This window comes from Podarcis tiliguerta, assembly GCF_965153285.1.
Source record: "Podarcis tiliguerta genome assembly, chromosome: 9".
In the NCBI taxonomy this organism is placed as follows: domain Eukaryota; kingdom Metazoa; phylum Chordata; class Lepidosauria; order Squamata; family Lacertidae; genus Podarcis; species Podarcis tiliguerta.
Genome location: NC_139542.1, coordinates 55,891,824 through 55,909,728, shown reverse-complemented (window position 1 = coordinate 55,909,728; position 17,905 = coordinate 55,891,824). Strand labels below are relative to the sequence as shown.

The 17,905-nt window shown below is 41.0% G+C and overlaps 1 protein-coding gene across 22 annotated transcripts in view; it reads left to right on the top strand.

The window, feature by feature from the left end:
• Positions 1–17,905, top strand: part of APBB2 (amyloid beta precursor protein binding family B member 2) — a 170,071-nt gene that overhangs the window by 11,460 nt on the left and 140,706 nt on the right. The window contains exons 2-3 of one of the 22 annotated variants that reach the window (XM_083458187.1): positions 15,201–15,239; positions 17,112–17,164. The exons of 20 other annotated variants lie outside the window; for them this stretch is intronic. The gene's annotated coding sequence lies outside the window, so the exon portion shown is untranslated. Of the gene's footprint in view, positions 1–14,537; positions 14,699–15,200; positions 15,240–17,111; positions 17,165–17,905 lie in introns of those variants that run through there. One more of the 22 variants, XM_083458180.1, reaches the window with a different exon arrangement.

Genomic DNA, 17,905 nt, shown 5'->3' with positions numbered 1-17,905 from the left:
TTCCGTGTGCTGCTCTGGTTCGCCAGAAGCGGCTTAGTCTTGCTGGCCACATGACCTGGAAGCTGTACGCCGGCTCCCTCGGCCTATAGAGCGAGATGAGCGCGCGCAACCCCAGAGTCGGTCACGACTGGACCTAATGGTCAGGGGTCCCTTTACCTTTTATGACTGAGTGCTGAGTGTATGACTGCATACAGTAGATCCTTCCATAGAAAACCAGTAGATCAGAAGGGGGCTGGGGAACCTCTATTTATCTGTTAACGAAGAAAAAAGTTGAGAAGGAGGTTGGACAAGTGCTATCTTTAGCTTAAGTTATACAGTATTCATAGTTACATAAGTTATTTCCATCTGATTAGCATCAAATGTTTTACTTAAAATTGACTTGACTCTGAATCTGTTTAAGGCAAAGCATAACCCCTTAGGAAAATTCAGAAAGATTTTTTATTGCATATAGGCTTTGACAATGACTTTAAAGTGTCTGAATGGACCTGGGAATGAAAGAAAACACCAATAAACAGAAGGACTTAATTAAATAATAACAGACCTCTATTTTGAAACAGTTTGCTAGTGTTTACAGACCAGTGAAAATACCAAATCAGGTGTAGGAGTTAATCACAAATGCAGAAAAAAATAAATGAAATATTGGTGGAGTTAATTATTTTGTGTGACACTGATGACAATATTGAAGGGGCTTTATGGACTCCTGCCAGAAAGATGGGAGATGACTCGCTAACCATTAATCCTGCTCTCAGTGGAGTAACATGAATTCTGTGGTCTGAGGGTCAAATTTAGGTGTGATGTAGAAGACCTATAAATGATCTCACACTTCTTAATAATAATAAAAATCTGAAATGCAGTTCCAATTTTAGTATAGCTGTAGGGAAAGAGGGGCTGTTTAACTGTTCAAATTGTAGGTTTTTGGGCGGAGCAGCTGTGGGGTTAATATGACTGGGAAAACAGCCCACAGGAAAAGGGTTACGCCCTCCTCTTCCACTGATGCTCTAATGAACTTTATAGCCTCCCCTCATTATATTTCAGTAAATATATTTAAAAAAGAGAGGGCAGTTCATACGCTTCCCATGTCATGCCTTGTTTTATTTGGAGGTCTCTCTATAGCTGCTGGCATTTCATATTCACAGTGATGCCTGTCTTCTCTATGTAGAAATTCTACGATTAATCTTTTGATTGTGTCATTTTATGAGGTTATTTTGTGATTTTTAATCTGTGTAGTGGGCTTTGTGGCTTAATAAAAAAAAGGTTTTGTGATGTTATCTACAGAGTTGCTTTCAGAATACTTCAAGAAGAATTAGAAGCAATCAGAGATGTTAATAGAAAACCTAGAGAGTAGCTTCAGGGCATTTTGCGGGTACAGAAGTATTACCTTTGCTAATTACAGATTTGATCTAGAAACCTGCGCAATTCTTTTTCTTTTTCTTCTCTTCCATTAACTAGTGTTCTCAAGAGAGCATATTATGGAGCAATTAAGCCTACACAAGTAATATCTGGTTTCCACTGTTTGTTGTGCTTTCCTAGATTACATTAATGCCATGATCTTTATATTATTGTTGTTTCTATTATTATTGTTTAGAATAGTATCTCAATGTGTGTGTTTTTGGATATGGGAGCTCTAGCTGAGTAAAAAGACCCACTCTCATCGTTATCAGCCAGCTTAGCCAATAGTTGGGAATTATGGGAGTTGTAGTCCAGCAATGTCTGGGTACCCAAGGTTGAAAAACACTGTGTTAGAGGTTATATTAATGCTAACATTCCCCCAAAAGCAAGGAACTGAAGCCAAATTAAGTTAATTGAATTTAGGTCCCTAAAGACTTGAGTTCTGTGGATGATTTTAATGGATCTTAAGTGCAACTGACTTACAGTTTAGTCCTATGTGGGCCTACTCAGACGTAAATCCAATTTAATAAGACTTTCAGGTAAGTGTGTATAAGAGCTAGCCTTAGTCTAGCTCCAACCCAGTGTCTCAAGATAATTTGTATTTGTTTATTTTTTAAAAATCCATTAAAAATATTGCAGTGGTACTAAACAGGACAGTTGCCCCTATTTGTGGCAATAGTCCCTCAGGATAGTGCTACACATTGCAACCAATGTGGGAAACCTGTTGAAGGAACTCTAGTAAATAAGTCGCCTAAGCATCTTCATGTTTACCATCTGCTGAGCAGAGTTAATTTCAAATACATTGGACGTGTCTTTATCTTGAAAGGGAAGGTTTCTTTGGTGCATATTTTAAAAGTACTGTTGAGATCTCTGAATGCAGCCCATATTTTTGTTCTGTTAAAATTGGCCGTAATAGAAATGTTCTCGGGAGCCTTTCAATAAAATGTGCGCTCTACAGAGACAATTTCAAGGAGTTTTAATGCACGTGAAAATAAATGGCTTTTTTTTTTTTTTTTTTTTTTTTTGCTGACTGGGACATTGTTTAATAGAATGGCTTCAGCTCCTCTCAGTTTTTGTCTCTTTTCAGAGATTTGTATTGCTTTGTGGTGACTAAAAAAAATTCTCTGCTTGCATAACCTTAACTGATCTAGCTTTAGTTTGAGAGATGTGCTTCTTTCCAAAATCCAGCCTATCTATTTCACTTCTCTTGTCTTCTGAGAGTCCCTTCTGTGGGCCATGCCTTTTGTCTCAGTTGGGGGGGGGGTAGTGAAGTTGTGGTCTGCTGTGCCTCCCCCCTTTTGTCTCCATGATCCCTTCCCTCTCCCCCTCATTTGTCTCAGTTTCTCTGCCAAGACAGCATCCAGCTTTTTTCTCAATTGCACCTTCAGCAAAATGCCAGCTTATAAAATTCTGACAGCTGCCCATCTAATCAGCCCTTGCAAAGAAGACTTCTGCTTCAGTCTGCGAAGGTTTTGTTTTTTTTGTGCTCTGCCAGTGAGAAATAGATGAGCTGTGAAGGTTTAACTGAGCTGCATCTATTTTTGGTTTTGCAAATTCCAGACTTTGCCTGTTTGTTTTGGCACAAGCCATTCAGTGGCACTTCCTCTCAGCGCGCCTTGACTACTGAAGCGCACACTCTGTGTTATGGTTGACTTGGGGATAAAAATATAAAGGAACCGTGATGGAGCTCATTTCCTCTTCCCAGTAATCTTGTTGAATATAAGCAGGATTAGGATTTGTACTTGGTTACAGAAGAGAGGCTGGTTTTTGAAAAGCAAAGGTCATATCTGAGCAAAAGTTAAGCGCTTCTAAATCCCATTGATTTCGGTGGGAGTTAAACATGTGCTTAAATGCCTCTCATTGAAACGAGGGTCCTAAACATACTCAAGGACCAGGCCTGTTGTTGGTTTGTGAAAACGAACTTACATGTATCTGTGCTATAATAATAATAATAATAATAATAATAATAATAATAATAATAATGATAATAATAATGATAGAAAATTTTATTTATACCCTGCCCTCCCCAGCCAAGATCGGGCTCAGGGCGGCTAACACCAGATACAAAACAATTGATTAAAATACAGCTTAAAGCAAGATTAAAATACAACATTAAAATTGTGACAGCTGCCCATCTAATCAGCCCTTGCAAAGAAGACTTCTATAATGGTTCAGGTCAGACCATGGGAATGTCTAGTCCAGTCTCATGAACTGATTTCTAGCAGATTTTGACGGCCTTAGGCAGAGATCTTTCCCACCAGAGATTTTTCTTTCGTTGGAGAAACCACAGACTAAACCTAAGACTTTCTACTTAATGACTGAGCGTTGCCTGAGCTTACTTAGGGAAATATGTTTGGATGCTTTCACCGTAGGAAAAGTGTGATATATCTTTTGAAAATGATCAATGAAATTTAAATATAAATTTTATACATACATACATACTGTGATCCAACTGCAGAGAGACAAAACAGCTTTGGCGTCTTCATTTCTTATATTTCTTGTACTTCCTGTTCCTGCTTGATTGCTCAGGGGCCTCCCACATCAACAAAAGAAAAGTGGGCACATATTTGCATAATATTTACATATGCTAAATTAGACACAAACTTTAAAAAAAATTACTATAACTTAAATAGAAGTCATGGAATTGTAGAGTTGGAAGGGACTCTGAGGGTCATCTAGTCCAACCCCCTGCAAGGCAGGAATCTCAGCTAAATCATCTATTACAGATGACCATCCAACCTCTGCTTAAAAGCCTCCAAGGAAGGAGAGTCCATAACCTCCCGAAGGAGACCACTCCACTGTCAAAACAGAAATATTTCCTGATGTTTAGTCGAAATCTCTTGCAACTTAAAATACAACACATAGCATCATAGTGGGGAAGATTCTGTCCGTGGCAAGTAATACAGCAGGCGTGGTCTTACGAGAGATATCATCCCTTCTCTTCCTGCCTTATTAGTTTTTAATCAGTTTGGTCACCTAATGGTTTAAACCTTGCAGCTGTAATTATTTTAACATGTTCTTATTTCTATAACATTGGCAGTGCAATCCTGTGCATGGTGACTCAGAAGATTCTTAAATTATTCCCAGGAAAGTCTAGGGAAATTATGCATTTTATTCCCGGGAAATTATGCATTGGATTGTGGCCTTAAATCTTGTAGAATGCAGAAAGTTGTGCCCCAAAGAAAGAGCAGGATGCCGCGATGAAAAATTGTTTTATTTTTAGTGGAATTTAATGTAATTAAATGCAGGAGCCAGAATGCTGCAGTCAGAAGAGAAATTGGAAGTTTAAAAGGCATCTCTCTAAGAACAACATGCCTGTTAAATCTCTCTATCCACTAAAGTAGAAACGTGTTCTTTAAACTTGCTTTCTTCAGGCTTTGAGGTTTGTTCTGTGTGATTTCTGGCTGCAGTTCTAACAGCACGTAAACCCAAGTAAATGATAAAATATCTTTGTGATTAAATTTCAGTTCTCTTGAAATATATTTTGTGTGTTGACAGAAGAAAATGAGCCCTTGTCTTGTGGCCATAAATGACCACACATGCATTTTTAAAGACTGCGGGTGGTTAAAGCGCTGGAGGGCTTGCAGAATTCTGAAAATCAGAGCTGTGTTCCTCTCCCCCACCCGCCATGAGCAGCAGACAGTTCCTGAAGCTCTGTGCTTTATTTCTAGGGAATAATACTCATCTGTATATGCTTACTTTGTGGTCTTTTAAAGCACTTGTTTTACTAATGACTGCCAGACTTACTGCAGTGCTCACAGGGCTGCTGCACGTTTCATTCTAATATTGTCTCACTCTTTCCTCTCTGCCTCATCCTCTGTTGGAAATTAGGTACTGAGCTCCTTTTCGTTTCTTGCTTGGAAGCTTCTGTAAAATGCCTGTTGTGGTTGTTTTGTGTTTTAATAATAAAAGCTGTACTGAACGTTATTTTACATTTTTTCTCCTCCTGCAAGTGTAGTGGTGTTTGATCAGTGCATGTTGTAAGAAATGTGTGAAGGAAAATCACATCCCAAAGATGTAGGGAGACTGTGTACCAGGAAACTGACCTAAGGCACATAGAGATGTATTAACTGTGGCAGATATTGATCCAACACTTGTATAACTGCAGTGCCATATAAAGTGTGAAGTAGCCTTTAACGCACAAATGTGATTGTTGTTGTTGTTGTTTTGTTAAGGGTGCCCACCAGTACCTCCTACTGTGTCTTCAAAGGGTTTCACTATATATCTTCTCAAAATATTCAAGATACTGTTTCTCTTCCTGCTCAGTTCCTGTTTACCCTCTTCTACATGGAACTTAAGGGACGCGGGTGGCGCTGTGGGTTAAACCACAGAGCCTAGGACTTGCCGATCAGAAGGTCGGCAGTTCAAATCCCTGCGATGGGGTGAGCTCCCGTTGCTCTGTCCCTGCTCCTGCCAACCCAGCAGTTTGAATGCACGTAAAAGTGCAAGTAGATAAATAGGTACCGCTCTGGTGGGAAGGTAAACGGCGTTTATGTGCGCTGCTCTGATTTGCCAGAAGCGGCTTAATCATGCTGGCCACATGACCTGGAAGCTGTACGCCGGCTCCCTTGGCCAATAAAGCAAGATGAGCGTCGTGACCCCAGAGTTGTCCGTGACTGGACCTAATGGTCAGGAGTACCTTTACCTTTTTACATGGAACATTCCCTCTTAAATACTCCCACATTTCATTGGGTGGAAGGATTGAATGAACAGAGGAGAGGCGCAAAGAGATTCTGTATCTGGCTGAGCATAGTATTTCTGATATATGTGCCTTTCCCCCCATTGGTGGAGGCATGCCAACGCCTTTTTATGGTGTCATGTGGTTGCCATTTTGTGTTGTGCCATGCCTCCCCTGCAGCCATTTTTGTGGCTGGTGCCCATGACACTTTGTCAGAAGTGCCCTGATGTGCCCACTGGCCTAAAAAGATTAGCTACTCCTGGTTAAAGCCTTTGTCCATAACCAGGATATGACAGAAGCCAATTACAGCCCAAAACACAATGAAATGAACCCTCTGAAAATGTGTTCTGTCATATACCATAAAGGTGGTTAGAAGTTAAGTTCAAGTATCATTAATCAATCAGCATTCAGATTAGTCTACTGTGTGCTACTCGGTTTTCGTTTGCCTCTCCTTCATGGTCACCGAGGTAAAGTTGGCTATAGTTCACACGTTTCTTTTCACCAGTCAACAGAATTTTTTTGCTGATTTGGCCAGTGCTCATAGTCTTTTCAAAATGGGTTCTGTGAAATAATGTGGAATATCCTCAATTTCATCTCTACAAATACAGAAACATAACCCACAGCAAATACAAAAAGCATGAGGTTATAGTCACCTCTTGGTATTGGCAGCTTAGAATTGTTGAGGCTATTGATTGAAATTTCGACAGGTCTATAGGTTTTCCAGGCCATGATTAACCTTTATCCTTGTATACCAGGATAGTTTAACATGAGTGAAAGAGAATTTTAAATGCCCTAGTGCAGCTTATAGTGTCAATCCAGCAAAGTAATTCAGAGGGGGATTGGATCAGTTTTGTCACACCAAATATTTGATCAAAGAGGAGTTAGTTGAGATTGTTCACATATGCATAGCCCCTGAAGTGTATAATTTGTCATATGATTTATCTCTTAACAGTGGAGAAGTAGCAGCCTAGCTTATGGTTAACACACTGCATTCAGAAACTCATAAGAACTGTGGAAACGAGACATTTTGCGTGACCTACCTCCACTCTGTTAATTTTCAAACCGGTTATGCAGTGATTATTCCCCACAAAGTTTAATTAATCAAAATGCTCCATGTAGCCACATTTGCACATTATGGTATGAGATTGATATGGGCCACTTATTGCTGCATCAAGTTCATCAAAGTTCACATTAAGTTTAGCATTTTGAGTCTGATCAGGACAAATCTGGGATACTAATGGGATGTAAATGGAATTTTTGGTTCTCTGCCTTTTCCACTCTTCCGACCTTTCTCACGTAATGGGGCCTCCAAAGTATTCAAATGTATGCTGTAAATAAAACTTATCTTAATATAGTACAGTACTTTATTTCAAGTCAGTAAGACTGTTGGCTGTTACTAATGACAGAGAATTATTTGGATAAATGTGTCAGGGGTATTAATGTTTTAAGGAAAACATTTTAACTTCCTTGTCTGTCCACAGCCCCCACTCCTGCCATTTTCAAGGGCAAACACTGTGGTAATTTGTAAACACATTTCCTATTTTTTCAAGATTTTTTTAATGAACATCACATTTTATTCTCTCTATACTTTGCTTCTCCCCGACCACCAGCTGAAAAAAAATATCACAGGGTGCAATGCAGAAACAATGCCAGACTCTAGGGTTGTGCGCTCATCTGACTCTATAGGCCGGGAGCCAGCGCTTTCCGCAGACACTTCCGGTTCACGTGGCCAGTGTGACAAGCTGCATCTGGTGAGCCAGCGCAGCACACGGAACGCCGTTTACCTTCCCGCTGGTAAACGGTCCCTATTTATCTACTTGCACCCGGGGGTGCTTTCGAACTGCTAGGTTGGCAGGCGCTGGGACCGAACGACGGGAGCGCACCCCGCCGCGGGGATTCGAACCGCCGACCATGCGATCGGAAAGTCCTAGGCGCTGAGGTTTTACCCACAGCGCCACCCGCGTCCCTTATACATCTCTACTAGCTCGGAATAATCATGGCATCCTCATAATTTTGGAAACAAAGTGGTTGGCATTTGTATGTACTTGCAGAGTGCTGGTGTAGTTGGAAGCCAGTTCTGCATGGATTCAACCATGAGAAACTGCTTTATTATGCTTTCCATTAAGCACCTTGCTTCCTCAGGTTCATGCTTCAGAAAACGCAGTGTTTTTATATCATTTTGGCCCTCAGGCGCCCTTGAAGTACAAAAGCCAAGAATGTTCGGTTTGTAAAGGATGACTAAGGGCAAGCCACATCCAGAGAGATATTTGGGTATGCCCTTTTTGGCACGTGGAGTGATTTTCAAAGGGCTTTTTTCTTTAACAGTCATTTTCTGTTTCCTAGAAATATTGGTTTCTGCCTTTATTTCACAATACAAAGCCTTAAGTACCCAGCTAGACATTCCCTTGTTTGGCTTCCATTGGCGCATAAGCATGCTTGGAATATGAACCCTCCTCACAGCACTGTGAAAGAAGGAACAGCTTAGTTTCCTTACTGAAAACGTAGCACAGCTGTAACAGGGAGATGTGATTCATTTTTAAAGCTAATTATTAGTTCACTGGTGCAAACCACCATAAACGCCACCTGAAAGTCACTGAACTCAGAAGCTAATGGGTATTCACAAATGCCGTACCATTATATTACAACTTCAGTCCAGGGAGAAGTGTGGAATAGGCCTCGAACATAAAGCGTGCATCTTGCTTAAGCTAAATAACTTTTATGTGTGTCAATTAATTCAGAGCTGAAAGAAAGGAGAATGCTCTTTTGAGATGGGAGTGGAATCACAGGGATGGAACACTTTGAGATTTTGCACATGGTTAAGCACAGATAGAAGCAAAGGTCCTGTGCCATAGAATGGAGAGGCCATAAACAGAGACATCTGCTATTTGGCCTTTTTCAGGTTTTTGTGGCATACTGGAATTTAAACAAAAGCTATCCTTTTTTTAAAAAATTGCTCATTATTTGTTTTTATTTAATTTGACTATATATTGTTACCTTTTCTTAGAAAATGAAAGACATCCCTCCCATTAGGGTTTTTTAATTTTAAAAAATCACAAGCATCAGAACCATAGTAGATGAAGTGGATTTTTTTGATGTTTCAACACAGAATTGCTCCTTTTTTGTTGTCCCCAGAGCTTGTCTTTGTTGAGCAAGAAGCTGTTGAAGTGGATCAGGACCAAACATGGATAGGATTGACAGCTGACCTGGGGAGTTCCAAGCCCTGTTTGCTGCCAGGTTAAAGCATCACACATAATTGAAAGAAGCAAAAATTAATTCCCACAGGGAATATCCTTCTAGATTTTAAACAGGGAGAGAAAGACCAGAGACTAAATTTCCTGTCAGTCAGATATTTCTTCCAAATTAAAGATTTTCAAACACATATTAAGCCAGCTGGTCCTGGCATTACACTGGCAAGTTTCCAGTAGGGAAACTGACTTTGAAATTGTAAGTGCTGCTTTTATTCTTAATTAGGGAATGCAATATGAGTTGTTAGAAAATAAATTATCTTCTTGGAAGCCTTTAATTAAAGCCTCCTGTCTGTGCTTTGTTTTTGTTTTTTAAAGCCAAAAAACAGTAATACCTAAGGATTATTTGGAAATGGACTGACACAAGAAAGTGAAATATGCTGCATATTTCAAAACATGGGGCGGCTTTGAGATTAAAGGAGGGAGGTATTGCAGTACGGGTTTGCCTAATGCCAAATCTGGTTTTGTTATTCATCCAGAAGCAGCTGAAATGTAGGCTGTGGTGATCTGATGACTGATATACAGTTGTACCTTAGTTTACAACCATAATCCATTCCGGACGTCCATTTGTAAACCAAAACAGGTTGTAACCCAAGGTGTGCTTTTGCAAATGGGGCCTCCAAAAAAAAATAAAAATTGTAATCCCCCCAAAATGGGTTGTAATCCAAAAGAAGGTTGCAAACCGGGACACGTACTTCTGGGTTTGATGTGTTTATAATCCAAAACGTATGCAAACTGAGATGTATGCAAACCAGGGTACCACTGTATATGGTTATTATTCCAATCAAATATTAGAGTACACCATACAGGGCATTTTGATGTTCAAATACTCTGTTTTGTATAATGATGATCCAACATCTATGGTATTATACCGGTAATTAGCCTTAATTCCAGTAATTTCACACAGTTCTAAACTCTAACAGACAACAACGTTGTCTCACTTGTAGATAAAAATCTAAAAACATGGTCCAAGTTTATATTGTGAAGTGTCAAGTACAAGTAAGAAGGTTACCAGGGGATGATATCTCCAGATGGAATTTAGACAAGCAACTTTAGGGTAGATTCTCACATGGCTGTTCTTCACTTTTGATGCTACTGTGTGCATGTGAGGATGAGGCAAGCTGTCACAAATGGAACTTGTATATGATTGTAGACAGTACTGCTTTGAGTCACATGTTCAGCATCAAGAATGAAATGTCAAAAAAAGGAAATAATGCGCAAGCATGTGTGAATTGGCACTTCGCTTTGGACAGGACTCTGTGTCTACTTAAAGCGGAGTTAAACCGAGTGTGATGTTACATGGAAGTTGCCAACTTGAATGAAACCTCTCTACTGCTGCCTGTTCCAAATTTAATTTAGTAGTAAATAGAAAATAAGAAGCACCACTTAGCCTTTATAGATCATTCTTCAAAGGATGCATATGCACACATTATTTATTTACTGCCTTTTAATATTGTCCTGTCTCCAAGGAGTTTAGGACTGCATACTACATGGGCTTCCCCTTTGTCTTCACAACAGACAAAGGCTGAGAGACAGCAGTGGGCCCAATGGATCCTTCGGCAGGGAGGCAGGAGCTTTTACTTGATGGACAAACCCTTTTTGTATAAGCCCCCCCCCCCATAAAAAATAAGGATTGCGATAGGCTGCCACCACACAGGATGGCCCTCCTACCAGTCTGTCTGGTTTCTTGGGGAGTTTCAGAGCCTTCCAGCCCAGCTTCAAAGAATAAACTTTTTAATTTACTTTCCCAAAGCTCAGAAGACACAGAAGTGAACAAAACATTGTAAAATATCCACAGGGCATAAGGGTACCTTTGACAACTCTGCAGTCTTACACATGGGTAAAGTTCTGGTGACAAATTCCAGAGAATTGCCAATTTATTGATGTAACTTGTTTTTATTCCACAGATCATAAATAATATCTGTGATACACAGAGGAACAAAAACAATAAAATCAGAACAAGCAGTATTAAAATGTGTACAGGACATTAAATTGCAAGGTATTGCCTCATGGGAGAGCTTTCTGAAATAGCAAAGTTTTCAGCTGGTTCCTCAAATATATCACTAATGGTAAACATTTTAAATGTATTTTTTACTCAGTTTCAGTATGGACATAAATACCCATATATTGCCAAAGAAGGGAAGAGAAGAGAAAGCACAACAATTATCTACATTTACATCAACGTTTATTTAATAAAGCAGGTTGAGCAAAGCATTATGGCCATCAACCAATAAATATTTATAATAGTGTGTTTTGATATGTCTGGTTTATTTTAAATGTATTATAGTATCTTAACAACTTTCTTTGTATAATTTTGGAGTAAATTGCATGTATTCAAAACAAGAGTACTAAGAAAGGAATCAAATGAATCCTGCTTTCTGCTCCAGCTGTAATCCTTGAACGTGCATGTTGATTATTTGTCAACAGGTCATTTTATGAACGTACGTTTTTGGTTTGTCATGGGAAAGTATTATACAGTGGTACCTCGGGTTACATACCCTTCAGGTTACATACGCTTCAGGTTACAGACTCCACTAACCCAGTAATAATGCTTCAGGTTAAGAACTTTGCTTCAGGATGAGAACAGAAATTGTACTCCGGTGGCGCAGCAGCAGCAGGAGGCTCCATTAGCTAAAGTGGTGCTTCAGGTTAAGAACAGTTTCAGGTTAAGTACGGACCTCCAGAACGAATTATGTTCTTAGCCCAAGGTACCACTGTACACCAATCCAAATGCATTAATTTGGAAGTTAGTGCTGTTGATTTTAGGGAGAACGTTCAAGCAGAGATGTCTCCATGTCATAAAATTAGGATCAAGTTCTTTTGAATGGTTCCTACCATTAGTTTGCTTCACTTGAAAGCAAGCAGAATAGATGGTAAGAATGTTTTCACAGAAGGTAGGATGAAGAGTGATTTAGCTGAGTGACAGATATAACCTTGTGAGTGACATTGTATTACTCCAGCAGTTGCAGAATGGCGAGCATGTCAAAGGTGATAAAAAATTCATCTTGTAGACTTCCAGCGTTCAGCCCAGACACAGCAGTCAACTGGAGGGACTGTAATAGCCAGCGATTTGGTACAAAACAATGCACCTTGTGATATATAATGTAATGTACTTAGTGGATTCCGTGAAAGATGATGCGAGACAGTTAAGTGAGCAGCTGGCCGAGAAGCAGTATATGGTGAGTTAGGAGGTAAAATATATGAAAAAGGAGGTATTCTGCTGACTTGTTGGCGCCTCAAATGACCTGGTTGGCCAACCTATAGAGTATGCGAGTGGGTGGGCTTTGTGTGTGGTCAGTGGGCTGCGGCACATTCTAGTCATGTAAAAACATGCTGACACCGTCCGTGGGCCGGATTGAGAAGGTGATTGGGCTGCATCTGGCCTTAGGTTGCCTACCCCTGGTTTAGGGCTTTAAAGATCAGCACCAACACTTTGAATTGCGCTTGGAAATGTACTATTAATGCAGAGTTATGAAGAGTGAAAAAAATTAGTATTTCTTTGTCTTATTTACTTTTTAAGTAAGTACCTAGCTCCTTATTAAACTATATGATAATCTCTACAACTTCTCCTTCCCCATCCTACTGCACAATGTGTGTCTCCTGCACATAAGCCATGTAAACTACTTTGGATTATGGGTGCTCAAGCCCCAGAGCAGATATAGAAGGGCTATGCAGCAATGACCTCTCTGATTGTTGCATCATGTTAATCCTTTGGGTGGGCAAGGTATAAAGTACAAGGAACCTGACCTTCTGCCCTGGCCTTCTTATAGGCCCTGGCTCTGATTTCCCCTCAAGCTCTTCTTCCAGCTTAAGCGCATCTCCGACTGCAACTCACGTCCCATATTTCAGCAACTGTGCACACACAGGTAACGTTGAGTTTAAAAACCTCCATGCAAAGCCTGGGCACATTCTCCTGTATATCGGGTCCTGACAATATCGCTAGCAATTCTTTGTGAGCAATAATAATTCTTTTATGCTTTGCTGTAACCTAAAGGAACATTCTACAGCTGATGTAATTTCAAGGGTGGCAGAATATGCAGTTCAAAAGGTGCAAGAGGGGAGTAAAAAGTGTAGGGTGGGAATTAATTATATGATGTGGAAAAGTCAGGGATTAGCAAGACTTTTAAATCTTAAATCTGTGGCTCACTTGCATTTTCTCACAGCTTTCATTTCTTTATTTCATTCTTTGTGATATCTGAGAATTCCACAGTATGAGTTAATACTGAGTAATGTGAACCTTTTTCTCTGTTCTCCTTCTTATAATATGTAATGTGTTCTTAGTACACAAATCGCTGCTATACCTCCATTTAGAAAGGTGTTGAAGCAAACTTTTTGGCTTCTGATTAACATATTGCTATTTGTTCTGCTCCAAGGTTACCGTATTTTTCATCCCATAGGATGCTCCGTCCCATAGGACGCACCTAGGTTTTTTGGGGGGGGGAATAAAGGGGGAAAAATCCCTTTATTTCCCCCCCAAAACCAGGTTGGGGAACAGCGGGATGGCGGCGCTGCGCCTCCCCACTGCCCCCCGAGCTTGTGGGGCTGGCCGATGTCTGCCCGAAGCGCGGTGCGCTCTGCTTCAGCGAGCTCCGTGCAGCAGGCTGCTATCCGCAGGGCTCCCCACGCTGCGGATGTCTGCCCGGTGCGAGGGGTGCTCTGCTTCAGGGTGCCCCGCACACCAGGCGGCAGGCTGCTATCCGCAGCCTAGGGAGCCCTGCGGGAACTCCCGCGGGCTCCCCAGGCTTGCTGATAGCTTCCTGAAGCCTGGAGAGCGAGAGGGGTCGGTGCGCACCGACCCCTCTTGCTCTCCAAGCTTCAGCGAAAGCCTGTATCCGCCCCTTCATTTTTGGAGGGAAAAAAGTGCGTCCTATAGGGCGAAAAATACGGTACATATCAGCTTTTCATCAGTTCTTCATACAGTTTTTTTCTTTGTTGAATAGGGTTATAAAAATGTTTTTTCTGAACTCCTTGGGAAGGGCTAGACTAACATGAAAATTAACAAGTATTGTAGTTACTTATGCCTTGTATGTTGTTACTCACATACTTCTTCCAAAACTGAATTAGAGGAGGCAATGATGCAAACATGCATAAATTGACTTAATTAGTTTTTATCTTCTATATTTAGCATTAATGTTCATACTTTATTTTCCCCTGCCTCTGCATGCTGTCTTTTCTTTATTCCCTTGTTTTGCACTGTGAAAAAAAACAGCTTCAGCTTAATAGCTTTCTGAGCTGCTAAAACTACCCACCCATGGGTGATGCTGCTGGAGTTACAAGATAAATTGAAAGGAAATCAAAATTCCCAGAGTCCTGCACTAACTGGGGAAAATCAATACATGAAGCTTAGGATGAGATGGTGAAAACAAAGAGTAGTTTTGCAAAATAGGTATGTGTACCTTACTTCTTACAGTTGCAGCAATAGCCTTCTGCAAATCTCTTTTCAGTTCTGTGTCAGCTACAGTTAGAAGGACATAGTTATTTGGTTGTAGAAATATTGGTGTTAATTTTCAATAGTTTGTAAGGGGTTAAAGGAGGGTTGTATTCAATGGTATCATTCAATTGATGACAAGGCTTCCTTCCATTAGCAGAACGGGGGGGGGGGGGAGGAAGTTGTTTTCATCGCTTCCCCTCCCCCTACAGCCCCTCCACCCTGCAAAAGCCCACAACTCTCTGGAGTGAATTTAGAGATTTAAATTTAGATTTAAATTTGCTCCAAAGAGTTGTCGGATTCTGCAGAACAGATTTAGCAGGTTGGGCAGGCTGCAGGGAAAGGAGAAATTGTTGAAAACTTCTTCCTTCCACATTCTGCTAACGGAAGCCTTGCCATTACTTGGGTGATACCATTGAATACAATCTTTTCTTTCCCCTCTTATGTTTATGCATCTTAGGGGTCAAAATCTGGAGATCAAATGTGCCTTTCTGCACCCGTCACCTAGTGCCCAGCTGTGGTGTGGAAAAGAGCTACTTCTTGGCAGGGCTTTTAAGAGCCAAAAGTTGCTTGGTTGCTTGCCAAAGTGGTCCTCCAGGAAAATAAGTTGCCTTTTCAACATGGACAAGAAAACCACCATGTAAAGCCTCTAATAGTATGAAATAGCACTTCAAATATTCCAACCTGCCTCTTTCATGGAAGCTATTATTCATGTAGGCAGAAAATATTTAATAGGCTCCTTGTTTAATATCCTAACCTCTTGTTATAACAGGGTGTCTAGATTAGAACATCTCCCATACATTAGACAAGAAAATGTATTTGTAAACTTCAGCTCAAATCCTAATACAGCTATGAAGCAGAGGCCATCTTCGATCCAAGGGCATTTCAGAGAAGCACCAAGAGGGGAAGGGAAAGGGACTTGCCTTTTGCCACAATTTAGAGTTGTGCTCAGAGGTGGAAGATACATGTTCTGTCCTTGCATGTGGGAAGGGTTCTGTATTCCCTAGTTTCTGCAGAATAATAAAACACCCAGACTGGTGTGTAGTTGTTGGGATGTTGTATTACACTGAATAGACAAGGTTCAAAGTCCCACTCGGGGTGGCTGCAGGTTTGTATGGGCTTCCTAGCCACATAATGGGTGACCCTAGCTCTTTTCTTTCTCTCTCTCTCTCATCCTTCCTCCCCTCTGCCCTGTAGAAGTCTGCTATTGGTGAATGAGCAGGTAAAGTCTCTGCAAACAGCATGGTAAGAACTGGAGGTGGCAGAAGAGCCGTGGCAAGGAGTCAGATTTGGTTGAAAGAGCAGTCGCCCAGCTGTCCCCCCCCCTGGTGGCACTAGGTCTGTCCTCACTTGGCCATGAAGTTCCCTTGATGGACCTTGAGCCAGTAATTGTCCCTTTGGACCTCACCCTAGCTCATAGAATAGATGGAGAATAAAATGGGGCAGAAGACAATGTATGCCACTTTGAGGGAAGGGAGAATATAAATGTGGGTAGATCTCACCTTACATGGGGGTTACGTTCCAGACTATTGCGCGTATAAGCAAAATCGTGTCAAGTCAGAATGACCCACATAACTATCCCTATCTGTCCAAAGCTGGTGCTGAATGGGCCTTGTCTCTTTCCTGCCCATTGCAAGGATGAGAGGTTTTTTTAAAGCCTCCTGCCTTGCTTACCGTGCTCTCAGTTGGCCCTTCTAGGATTTATTTCCTGCTCTCCCACCCCTTTTTATTTATTTATTTTTTGGCAACTGGGGTAAAATGTGATGTACCTGTACTATAAATACTACAGAGGCTCATTTGGGTCTATTTCTAGCAACATGTGTGATAGGAATTTTATGGTCTTAGATATATGGTAATGTTCATAACTGCACATACATAGATCAACACAGGAAGACCAACCTGTCTCAAGGATATGTGTGTTTGAATAAGGTGTGAGCCTGTGACCTGGCCCAGGAAATAAGTATTTTACCACTACAAAAGAATGGCCAGGCTCCCCAGGCATTCCAATCAAGTAACTTGCCAGACAGGAGATAAACTGTGACAGGAGAAAAACAACATTTAAATTTCTGTGATGTAGGTGGAATGTTTCTGGGGGTGGTCTTGATCTAGAGAATGGGAATTTCAAAAGTCTTTATAAGCCCTTGCACGGCAATTTTGGGGGTCCTCCTCCTCTCCTGCGGGTGAGGGGAGCACCCTGTTGCAACAGATCAATAAAGATCAAGCTTACTAGCTGCTTTGCTTCTCAATATTCTCTGGTTGGCCTTGTTATTTTCTCCTACCAATAGGGAACCTATGTAAGGACTCTATATGGGCTCTTGGATACCCCATAAGGGAAAAGGGCATGTTTTTTATTTACAACATATGATTGAAGTCACTGTGATCCTAATACAGGTGCTTATTGGGTATTGAAGTCCCTACATTACGGTAAGTGATGGCATCTTGTATACAACAAGGTATGACTGGTGTTAAACCAACTTTCTTTACAGTTGTGTACAGTCACATTAGGAGAATATGTCCATAGCCAGTACCTTAGTTGCAAACTTACAATTCTTCATGCAGTTCCTGGTAGAAACCTGTTAAGTATATGGGGCCGGAATCATTATTAGCCAAATCATCTTAGCTGCTGCAGACTATCTGCTGCCTTGTTTGGGTAGGGGTAACCATATAGATCCTCTCTGGCTGTTAACTTTGTTTATGTATGTATTTGGTTGCTTTAAAGGGCTTCCTTCAGCTTCGAGATGAGCTTACCATGAGCCTGCTGCGTGTTTGATCTTTGCAATGGGGAAACAAATAGATGGAGGATCCAACATGCAGCCTTTAAAAAAGAAAATGAAAATAAAGGATAGAGGAATCTGCTTCAGTTGGCCAAGAATGTGCTGTGTTTTCACAGCCAGAAAGATGTCTTAGAGAGGCTTTCCCCTGGCTTTCCCTTCTACATAACATTGTTGTGCTGCTTCCAAACTGGCAGATTCATTAAACTTTGGCACTTCTATAAACCTCATTTGCTCTGTCTGCGTTTCTGCCTTCAGGCAACCTATTCCTTCAGTTTGTGGCGGGGGGGGGGGAATTGATGATGGGGAAGGAAAACAAGAAAAGAATGCAGATTGGTTGTGTGCACTGTACTTTGACTTGGTCAGTGGCACTACTGTTCTTTCCTGCTTGCAG